Below are 12,205 nucleotides of genomic sequence, written 5' to 3'. Positions count from 1 at the left end.
CTCATTCCTGTCTCCTCCATCCATGTTGGTAAAAAGAGATCGTTCTCTCTCTCTCTCTCTCTCTCTCTCTCTCTCTCTCTCTCTCTCTCCCTTCCTTACCTTTGTACGAAGTCGGAATCGTCTAGTAGTTGTAACGGTCTAGAACTAGAGATAGAGAGAAAGAAAGTTAGAAAGAGACAAAGAAAAAGAAGAAGAAGAAGAAGACGAGAGATGTACTAGGTAGCTGGTGGACGACGAATGCCGAAGAGGGGGAAAGGGGTAAATATGGGGTGTAGGGGGGTAGGGGTAGGGGTAGAGCTGCACTCTCTTATCTGGGGCAATGGAACGCAGCCTCCTCCTGTTTTGTTCCTCTTTCGACTCTAGGCATCGATCGATGAAACGCGTTCGAACAACACAATTCTTGCTTTTTTTTTTTTTTTTTTACTTTTTTTTCATTTCTTTTCTTTCCTTTTTTATTCCTACTTATCGATAATTCTTTTTTTTCTTCTTTTTATTCTCCTTTTTTGTTACGTATTACTGTTATATGTAACATGGTAAAACGAAATTCATATCTACGAGGATTTTTTTTTAACCCTATGCACTCGAAGGTTATATTTTTCATTTCACATATTAATCAACAATTTACAAAGCAATTTTAATAGAAAAAAAAGAAAAAAAAGAAATCATATTCACGTATTATAACTAAATGACATATATACATAGTTAATATGTTGTAAACTGAATTGAATTTGTTTCAGTTTTTTAGATTTTTTTTTTCTTATTGTCTTTGTAACGGAGCTTTCGAGTGCAAAGAGTTAAAAATGTTTTGTTATATTATATATATATGTCTAATCTGTTGAATATAATTTACAATCTGTAATAATTAATTAATCGTAGGTGTTTTGTCCAAGGTCATAGTCGACGTTCGTCGTCACTTGTACGTACTTTTAAGATGGCCGATATTAGATTGGCGCGCTTTTCAAAAAGAGAATAATTCAAGGGGCGTCGGTATCATCGTCATTGCCATCTTCGTCGTCGTAGTCGTCGTCGTCGTCGTAGTCTTCGTCGTCGTAGTCGTCGTCGTCGTAGTCTTCGTCTTCATCGTCGTTATTCGCTCTCAAGCCGAAGATAAAAATAATCTACTGACTAAGATCTAGGTTTTGGCGACTATTATTAGTCACGAGTACTCTCTCTTTCTCTCTTTCTCTCTCTCTCTCTCTCTCTTTCTACTTGCTTCGTTGGATGAGAAAAAGAAACGCGCGTGTTTTGTTGAAGGGTATGCGTCGTAAAACTAAACACGCGCGACTTATTTCTCTTGGCCTGGTCCTCTCTCCATTTTAAAGGCATTTTATTTTATTTTTTAGCAAAATAGAGAATAGAGGAATAGAGAACAAGAAAAAGGTAGGAAAGATATTAGACGGAAAACAAAAGAAATAGATAGAATTATTTAAACGATAAGACGTTTTCTACGAGCCTCGTTTAAGCTGATATATTTATCTGTAACTTGTTGTTTTACAGTCTGCCTTTTTGTACATTGTTAACTTGTTGATGGTCGTTTTAATGGTGTAACGCTATCGTTTACAGAGTTTGAATTCGAATGAGGACGCCTGAAGTGCGAATTGCATCGTTTGTTCTCTCTCTCTCTCTCTCTCTTCTCTTTTTCTCTTTCTATCGTCTATCTGTCTGTCTCCCTCCATTTCTCTCTCTCTCTCTCTCTCTCTCTCTACTTCTCTTTCTATCTTTTGCTGTCTTTAGTTCCATCATCTACTTGTTCATTTTCCTCCTCAGATTCGAGACTTGATACCTCCTGACATCTAGGAAGAATTTGTCGCACTTTATTTTACTTGACGAAATGAGATTTTTATCTAACGCATGTTATCATCTTCATTGCTTACAAAAGAGATTTTAACGATCTTATAATATACGATATGATTTTTCTAATCACTTTAAATGATTAACATTATTTTTCAATTAACTTCTAATGTTCTATGTATATATATATATAAAGATGTGCCACGCACGTCGAAATGGATTTAGTTTCAAAACTGCGAGTGATGTGTATCACCACTTCGATAGGCCTGGTGAACACATGGTACCTAAATAGATTGATATTATTTTCATCATATCAAAGAATCATTGTAAAATGAAAAATAATAGTAAACTATTCAGTGATGATATTATTTCGACAAGTGTAATATTGTAGTACACGGTACAGCAACCGTGAAGTTAAATCTTAACACTAGTGGTTAATTTCTAAGGAAAGAAGATAAATATCATGTACATTTAAAAAAAAAAAAAAAAATAGAAAAGAAAAAATGAACTTTAATCGTTTATCCAATTTTTGTGTAATTTATATTGCGTTTTCTTTTTTTTTAAGAAAATGATTCTATTGATAAAACATCTATAGGAGAGGAATAATAACGATTTAACACTAGATTTACGAATTGTACCAATTTGACTCATTGAACATATTTGATTATTATATATTTATAAAATTGAAATACTATTTTTAAAAAACTTATATTAGTTTTTTTTAGTTACGTAAATATTAGTTGTTCCATTCATTTACTCAACCCTTCAATCAAACAATGTTATTAAAACATTAAGAAATTAATGTACAAAACATTCGTAAATCTAGTGTTAAATTTATCCCTATAAATATTTGCTTTCCTCTCTTGAGAAAGAAAGGAAAAGAATGATGAGGAGAGTAACGTAACGATAGTCCGAATGGTGGGGGGGATGGATGATACGACGAAGGACAAGTCGCGATACCGTGTCGTAGGTCAGGGCACCCGGTCACCACCAAACTCCGTTCGATTGTCAACAGACAACAGATTCAGTAGAATGACAGGATAACTAACTAACTAACTAACTACGGGATTTTTTTGTTTTCCCCCAACACGGCGGCAATTTAGCGAAAAACTATCAACGACGACTACGACGACGACGACGACGACGTATCAATGGCGTCTGCCTGACCGAGAGCAATCATTTTTCCCCTATGTACGCTGTTTTTTTCTTCTTCTTCTTGTTTCACCTATGTTTTTCATATAATATTTATTTATTTATATTTACGATGCGTTTTTTTCTTTTTTCTGTTTTTCTCTCATCTTTTATTTATTTATTTATTTATTTTTTTTCTTCTTTTTTCGTATTTAATTAATCTCAAAGCTTGAAATTTGATTAAATCGTTACGATGATAACTAACCAAAGAGATAGAAATAATCGATCTTATATCGAATGTTTTTTTTTTTTCATAATAAATCTTTAATTATTATCTACTAGCGCTTGAAAATAACAATAATTTAATTTTTTTTTTTTTTCAAATTCTTCTATTCGCTTTTTTACATACCAATAAGAATTAATTTATACATGTATAAGGGGAACAACGAACATTTGGATTTTTAAATGTATTTTACTCTTGATCTTTTTTTTTTCTCTCTCTCTCTCTTCCTCACATTGATTATTAATATTGTATGATTGAGATGTTTCGATCACCTTCGATATTTTTTATTATTTTTTTTTTTTTTTTTTTTAATGAATTCAACCTAACGATATTGATTAATACAATTTTATGTGGTAAGACATACATAATTTATAAATGAACATTTATTCACACGTTATATCATCATTGATCTTCGACATAAACATTATTAATCGTCCTGTTATTATTACTATACCAAGAGACTTCGTCGTTTTTATATGCTACAAAACAAATAATTATTTCTCTAATGGAAGATACTCGATAACTTTTAGGTAGGATAGATAAGAACGGAACGTGATTTGCTTCTATCGATAAGCAGAAATATACTTTTGCGAAGTTGCATAGACTTTAACTGAACGAACATTGAAACGGCATTGTATATATGTGTGTGTGTGTGTGTGTGTGTGTGTATGCACGCGTGGATGTATAAGCTAGTAGTAGAAAGAAAGAAAAAAAGAAAAAGAAAAGAACCGAAACGAAAGAAAAGAAAGAGTTAGAGAATGAGATGAAAAGACGAAGAGAGAAAAGTATAGAGAGAGAGATAGAGAGAGAAAAAGAGAATGGGTGGGTGGAGGAGGAGGAAGAGGAGGAGGGTTGGTGAAGAGTGGAGAGGTAGAAGTACAGTTTTTTAGTGGTAACAGCAGCAACAGCGAACGGCCAAGAGCTAGGCCGTGTATCGTGTATATATATATATATACATATATAATACGTACGTAGGAGAAATAAGGTGATGGAAGGGGGTTGGGTGGAGGAGGGTTAGTGTTAGTAGTAGTAGTAGGTGGAAGAGGGGGACGACGACGACGACGATGACGACGAAAAAGAGCGAGTGAGAAAGAGAATACGAATGAGTGGTATAGCGGGGTGAGGAGTGACTATAAACAGAGTACTACTACCACTTTTACGGCTGTCAGAAGAGTCCGGCACTATTATATCGGTCTCGGGTGCTCGCCTGGCGGTTTCCGCGCGAGGCGGCGTGTCGGTCGAACTACTACGACGACGACGTCGACGTCGTCGTCGTCGTCGTCGTCGTCGTGGTCGTGCAAGAGGAGGAAGATGAGGATGAGAATAAGGTAGAGGAGGAGGATGAGAAGGTGAAGCGAGTCGGAGTGGGGAGAGGTGGCGTGCGCGGCCATTTTGATAATCTCCCTCCTACTACCGTCGAATACGCGCCTCCCACCCTCCTTCCATCCTTCTCTTTCTATTTCTCTCAGTCTGTCTCTTCTTTGGTCTCTTGCTCTCTTCGTCCATCCGTCGTTTTGCCCTCCCCTCCGACAATACTCCTCTCCATCGGTACGTGCTTTTTTCTCTGGTGTGGTGCCTCGAGCGAGCTTTTGCGGCAAAGTATAGTTGGTACCCGCCGTTCCTGGTGTTGGTGGTCGCTAGTGTCGCGGATTACTCTCTCTCTCTCTTTCTCTCTCTCTTTTATTCATCGTTCTCTCTTGCTCTTTTGGCACGCGTTATATAGCGTGTTATATATATATATATATACTACGTATACTTGCACACTACCTCTCTCTCTCTTTCTGTACTCTCAACATACACCAACTCTATCGGTTCCTCCTACTCTACCACCCAGTCTGTTCTCTTCTCTCCTCACGCCCCCCGTTCACCATCTCCCTATGTACATCGCGCGCGCGCCTCTCCTTTCGACCGGAAGGTGCCAGTTTCTCGTCGACGATCGTCTCGTTCGGAGCAGTGCGCGCGCGCGCGCACGCACCACCAGCGTGCTTCTCTGTCTCTCTCTGTGTCTCTTCTGTCTGCTGTCCATCTTCTACTTTTTTCCGTGCGTGTATATATCTTTTTCTCTCTCTCTTTCTCTCTCTCTCTCTCTCTCTTTCTCTCTCTCTTTTTCACCGTTCGATGACGTCTTCTTCCATGACTCGTGTATATCTTTCTTTTATCTTCTCTCTCCCTCTCTCTTATTTTTTTCTTACGATGTCAGACTGTCGGTGTCTATCTTTATCTATCTCACGATTTGTCATCTCTATCAGTGAATTCGTCTATTAGTTATTTTTTTTTTTTTTCATCAATCAATGTACACACGTACATATTTTATACGAACGTTATGCGATATTTGTTCCTCGTAACGCCAGTTATTTTTTAATAGAGAGAAAAGAGAGAGAGAGAGAGAGAAGGAGTGAGAGAAAGAGAAAGAGAGAGAGTGTGTGTGTTCGTGTACGTATACGCGTTATACGCGTGCATGCGTATGTCACGTATATTTTTGGTGATTGATGGAATTATTAAAGAGTGGGGGATAGAGTAGAAAGAGAGTGAGCTGATAACTACGTTTTCTATACAATTAGAAAAATATTCTATATATATATATATATATATATATATATATATATATATATATATATATATATATACGTGCTACTCGATATATTCGTTCCTCCAGTGTACGTGCGTGTTTGTGTTCATTTAAAATTATTACTTTATTTCATTTACATCGGTGTATGCGTTATCAATAACAAACGTCATTGTCTCATCGTAGTCGTCGTCGCGTCGTCGTAGTAGTTGGTTGTGTTGTTGTCGTCGTCACATCGTTATCGCTGTCATTTTATCGCAGTTCATCTTTAGTCGCTCCTATAGTGATGATAAAATAGTACACAGTTTTTACAACGATAATACGATTTTTAATAAGTGCGAGTGTGTGTGTGTTTGTGTGTTTCCTCGCGAGGAGAGGAGCGCGCGTTTCTGGATTAGCCGCTCCTCTCATGCGAGAGAGTCTCGTGATAACAAGAAGACGTTAATTTTTTCCTTTTTTTTTTTTTGTCGGGGGAAAATATCTTTCTTTATCCTGGATCAATTTAATCCGATAGAAAAGAATAAAGAAGAAAAAGAACAAAAAACAAGAAGAAGAAGAAGAAGAAGAAGAAGAGGAGGAAGAGGAGAAGATAAGGAAATCTAAAAGGAAGGAAGAGGATCGTTAAAGAAAAGCATGAGAGTGATTTCCATACACGAAATTGTTCTTCCTATTACGAGATCCATACCTAATGTCTCGTTTTTCTTTGCATTAGACGATCGCGCGCTTTTCTATCATCTATTTCTCCTTCTCCATTTCCTGCGTTATTATCACCCAAATCCGCCACCTAATAATTCCTTTATTTTCAACGCCATCACGTCGAAATTATATTTGAACGAAGCAACAACGTTCATCAACGCACGGGCTTTTTGCCCTTGAACGCAAGGTTAGTAGTTGTTATTCGAAATCGAGAAATGTTCATTCTCTCTCTCTCTCTCTCTCTCTCTAACTCTTCGTTCCTTTTTCCTATCCGTTGTTCGAAATTGCATTTATCTTTGTTTCTTATGTGTTTGTTTTTATTACTCCTACCACCAGCATATATATATATTTTGTTCTTTGTCACTTGTGACATAACTGGAGAAAAAAACTTGTATCGATCTCCTTCCCCCTTCCTTCCTTCCTTCCTTCCTTCCCTCCCACTCCATTTCACAATTTTTTAACCTATCTTATTCCAACTTACCTACCTTCCTTTATCTTTCTTCTCTCTCTCTCTCTATTAAACTTGTCTATATTCTATTCGTATATATTTAGGTCTTTTTAAACGTCCAACCATGTTGCTTTTTATTTGATATTTACAAACTCACGATATTTACTAATGTTAAGCTTCGTTGTTTATCTTTTTGCTAGCTTGTTATTGTTTACTCTATAATATTATCCTTTCTTTCGATTTTTTTATCGATGTATTCATTTACACAAACACACACACACAAATGCATTAGGTGTACAGTCAAATGGTACTAACACTTGTTCTTATGCACGTATTATATGTGTATAGTTTATGCATGTATGTAGTTAGTAAGTAAGTAAGTTTTACTACGTGTCTTTTTTCTTTCGTCGTTGTCGTCGTCGTCGTCGTCGTCTTATGATGCCAACATTCTTTCTTGTTTACTTGACAGTGGATGGGACAATCGTTACTCATTAGGATCATCGTTATTATCTAGAACGCGTCTCACGCACTGTGCTGTCATATTTGAATCTTTAACTAACTTGCGTTCTTTTTTTCTCTATTTAATTTGTCTATTATTCAGTCTGTTAATTTGAATCGACACAATCAATATTTGATAACAGTATTTCGTGTGAGTATCGTTTTATCAAATGATCGTGTAATAAATATCTACGTTTAATAATATTTGATTTCTTTTTAATATACCAACTATTAAAAATTAAATATCATTTAACGTTTATTTTGTTATATATACGCGTGGACGAAATGTAATCGTAAAATACAAACAAGAAAAAAAGGAATTTATGCAAAATTAACAATACAACTTGATAACGTGAGTTTTTAATTATAAAGATTAACATTTTTATATTCACATATATGAATATATTATTATATAAAAATATTTAGAGAGAGAGAGAGAGAGAGAGAGAGAGAGAGAAAAATAAAGAAGAAGTATTTTATATATTATACACAAGAAAAAGATTTTTTTTTTAGACGTTTAAATAATAAAATTATTACAAGGAATTGAATAAGTTAATAAATACTAGTAAAAAGAAGAAGAAGAAGAAGAAGAAGAAGAACAGGAAACGATAAAGATTATTAAATTTCGTGGAAGAATAGTGGGGATTAGAAAAATATTATTTTCTTAGAAATGTGTTCGACTAGTTATATCTTCTCTTGGTTGGAACACGTGCCGCCATGTTGTTTTTTCCTTGGGCGAATCACGATGAACGCACAAGACAAGCAAGCAAGCAACCAACCAAGCAAGCAACCCAACAAGCAAGCAAAGCATGTTTAGTGTGTCGAATAATGATGATAATAATGATACTACTCTCTACCATTTCTTATCTCGCAACTCTCTCTCCCTCTCTTTTTATCATTCTTTTTTCTCTTATTCTTTTCGTGTTATTATTATTGTATATATATATACTTATATGTTAGAGAGAACGCGTAAAATTATGACGCCCGTTTGATTTCGCTGTGGGTTGGTGGTCATGGCGGCTCGTCGAGAATCGTCGTCGTCGTCGTCGTCGTCGTAGTCGTCGTAGTCGTAGTCGTCGTCACCATTTCGTAGGACTTTCAAGCGCGCGCGTGCTTTAGCTTTTGTGCCCAACCATGATTCACTCACTCTCCTCTGACTCCTCCCCGTCTTTTATCCTCCTCCCCCTTCTTTTCTTTTCTCGCCGTGTGTCGCGTGACAACGGCACACTTGGATCACAACTACCACCACCACCACCACCATACCATCGGCACTCTCTGTGTGTTTCTATCTCTGCTGCTGCAAGGCATTTTTTTTTCTTCCTCCTTTGTTTCTTCCACTTTATTTTCCTTTCATTCTTCTCTATGCTTCACCTCACTTCTCTCTCTCTCTCTCTCTCTCTCTCTCTCTTTGTTTTTATTTATTTTATTTTAATGTCCGAAACAACATTTTCTGGTGATTTCAATGCTCGAGAATTATCTTAAGAGAAACGGGATGATTTTTTTTTTATGTTTTTCTCTTTTCCCACCTCGTACAAAATTATTTATCATTAAATAGAAATGTTATTTTAATTAATTATACATATATATATATATATATATATATATATATATATATATATATATATTTTTTTATGTATTTTTTTTTATTATTCATATATATTGAATTTAATTTTAATTATATTATATTAAATAGAAATGATTACGTGTAATTAATGATTCAATTTATATTAATATTATTATTATTGTTTTTATTATTATTTTGTTTTAATTATTATTTCATATTCTTTATATTGTTATTATTATTATTATTATTATTATTATTATAACTGTTATATGTTATATTTTTTTCAAAAAGAAATATTTTAATATTAAAATTCGTGTGGATGAGAGAGAGAGAGAGAGAGAGAGAGAGAGAGAGTGAGTGAGAAGAAAGACAAAAATATATATTATTTTCGTATTCGTATTTCAAGGAGAAAAGGAATAAGGAAAGAGGTTATTATCGAATTTATTATTTGTTCGATCTCGTTCGTGTCGGTCAGCCGGCGGGAATCGTTTATGGTGAAGATGTTAACCGATGACGTCACGCTAGTGCTTCGAGCGAGGTCGAAAGGTTAGTCTTCTTCTTCTTCTTCTTCTTCTTCTTCTTCTTCTTCTTCTTCTTCTATCCGAGGAAGTTAAGAAAAGAAAGAAAGAAAGAAATGCAGACAGATATAAAGATGGAGAGAACGCGCGGTAATGGAAGGGGAAAGAGGACGGCGGGGAATGGGAGAAAAAAAAGGGAGACATTTTATACATCGTTTAAATGTTAGTAGAATCATACCCAGTGGAAGAAATTGCAAATTTGTAATATTTGCCGTCATCGGCATTCTTCGTCGATTCTTTTTCTTGATTTTCTCCGTTATATTCCCGCGTTCTAAGTTTTGGGTTATGTAAGTGACAGGCAGGCAACGTTTATTACGGAAGAGGTTGTTACTCGGTTTCCTTTTAAAAATGGCTGCCGAAGTACCGTGGCACGAGTTTACAAAGAAGAGTTTTATAAAGTTTAAGGATGTGCTCTGGTCGAAAAAAAATATTAACACATCGATTTCTTATTCTTCTTTTTCTTTTTCTTTTTCTTACACAACTGTTGACAAATTTAATTTTTACTTTTTTTCTTTTTTTTTTATCTTAATTAGTTTGATAAATTTGTTTCCTCTTGAATATTTATCTCCCGTTCTCGTAACTACTTTATTTTTACATTTTATAATACATTTAAATGAATATTTAATATTTTGCTACCACCTATACTCTTATTCATTGTTTTCTCTCTCTCTCTCTCTCTTTAAATAGTTTATTTTATTCCAAAAAAAAAAAAAAAAAAGAAAAGAAAACTAGAACAAAATAATCCAAGTATTTTTGGACAAAATTGATTATTGATAATTTTAATATAGTTATTGAAACGTATTTTTTTTTTTTTTTTTTTTTCATGTGTGTCAATAAAAAATATTTACAACGGGGGGATAGTTTTTATTACAAACAATTGAAATTTTTATTCTATTATGTTGTAAAAATTATCGTCGATATTGATAACGTGTTTTGCAAGAAAGATAGATAACCTTTTTTTCCTTTCTTTCTTTCTTTCTTTTTCAATTAATTAATTCCGTATAATAATAACTGTTGAGTATTTGTAATTATATTTTATTTAAAAATTATCTTTTTGTTTTTTGTTTTTGTATTTCATTGTTTCTTTTAATTTTAAAAAATTTTTTTTTGTTTTTTTTTTTTTTTTTTTTTAAGGTGCTTAAAAAACAGTAATTGTTTTTTTTTTTTTTACGTTACGATAGAGCTTCGTAGCAATTGAAAGATTTAACGAGATCGGTCTCGAGTATCATCGTGTGTGCTCGATTAATTAAAAAGAAAACGCTCTCAATCGAGTCACAGACATATACATATATATATACACATATACATAGAGACATGGATCCGTACAGGCACGCACAAAACCTCACGCATGGACGCAAGCGCATAAGTTAAGCACGCATATGGTATTTTTCCACCGAAGAGAAATCAGCGAAAAATAGGAGAAAAAACCAAACGACGTACTTTTTCCCGTTTCCTTCTTTTAAGAAGTATCTAATATCTATTATTATTATTACTACTACTACTACTACTAGAATATACTTGAAAAATAAAGAAAAACAAAAGGAAAAAGGTAACTTCTCGTGGTTGTTAAAATCGATGGAGTCGATGCACGCTATTACAAGACTTTTCTCAACTCTCTTTCACGAAGGTAAACTTTCTCTCCTGAGATTATTAATCCAAAGTGGAATATATTTCATTCAATAATTAATCATTTAATTATCATCAGTTTTTAACACTACAATTAACGGATCTTTTGTGCAATATTTTTTTAACCCATTGCCGCAAATGACGGCTATAGCCGTCCGATCTTCGTATTTCTAAGCACGATCGTCAAATTAAAAGTGTGCGGCAACGTGTTAATGACTTACAACCAATGTTTAACACGTTGACGCCGGGGCCGATTTTCAGTGTTTGCGCTGTGGGGCGGCACTCGAAATCTAAGATGTGCTTCATCTGACGGCGCGTGATTTTTTGTTTGTTCAAACGTGGACCAAGGTGGACCACCGGTGGTACACGCCGCCCGATGGGGACAGTCTAGCGCGAGCCATCGGTGGTACACGCCGCCCCGATGGGACAGTCTAGCGCGGGCCACCGGTGGTACACGCCGGCGTGAACGTGTTAAATGAAAGATTGAATAGTAGAGGGTAGGAATTAATATTTAAATATATTTCACAAATATTTAAGTTTTGTATATATGTATCAAAAAAAAATTTGAGATGAGTCAAATTGGCTCAGTTCGTAAATCTAGTGTTAATAAATCTTAATTAATAATAGGTACATTTAGAACAATTGTTATTGCATTGCAATGTAAAACACGTTATTGTTATTATTCCCATTGGGTCTGTTTATTTTATTCAATTGTGACCTAAAAATCGTAGTAAAGAAACGATATATATATATATAAAAGATACTAGTGTAAGAACGTAACAAGTATTTGTCTGTGGGATAAAGCAACGACGATGATAACGTGACTTTGATAACAAACTCGACCGAGAATGATAAAGGAAAACTTTTACTGTCTCATTTAATCTCTAATAATTAGCTTACATTTTAAAGAAAAAAAAAAAACAAAAAAAAAAACAGAAAAACAGCGGTGGGGATATAGTATTATAATGATTTTATATATAAATTGATAACTATATCATGTTAAAATTAAAATTATTTTCAATGT

General features: G+C 34.4%; 2 protein-coding genes across 11 annotated transcripts in view; one reads left to right on the top strand and one right to left on the bottom strand.

The window, feature by feature from the left end:
• Positions 1–12,205, top strand: part of lilli (AF4/FMR2 family member lilliputian) — a 183,509-nt gene that overhangs the window by 68,304 nt on the left and 103,000 nt on the right. The window contains exons 1-2 of one of the 10 annotated variants that reach the window (XM_089177980.1): positions 5,136–5,246; positions 5,958–6,654. The exons of 7 other annotated variants lie outside the window; for them this stretch is intronic. The gene's annotated coding sequence lies outside the window, so the exon portion shown is untranslated. Of the gene's footprint in view, positions 1–5,135; positions 5,247–5,268; positions 5,734–5,957; positions 6,655–12,205 lie in introns of those variants that run through there. 2 more of the 10 variants (XM_089177984.1, XM_089177982.1) reach the window with 2 other exon arrangements.
• The window catches only part of LOC149033453 (vascular endothelial growth factor A-A-like), a 122,011-nt gene continuing 121,111 nt past the window's right edge, over positions 11,306–12,205 (bottom strand). Inside the window, exon 5 of the mRNA XM_089178069.1 lies at positions 11,306–11,395. The gene's annotated coding sequence lies outside the window, so the exon portion shown is untranslated. The remainder of the gene's footprint in view (positions 11,396–12,205) is intronic.

Source organism: Polistes dominula, unplaced genomic scaffold, assembly GCF_049000335.1.
Source record: "Polistes dominula isolate Pdom_NZ unplaced genomic scaffold, Pdom_raw_medaka contig_373, whole genome shotgun sequence".
Lineage (NCBI taxonomy): Eukaryota > Metazoa > Arthropoda > Insecta > Hymenoptera > Vespidae > Polistes > Polistes dominula.
This window is presented reverse-complemented; position numbering and strand designations above follow the sequence as displayed.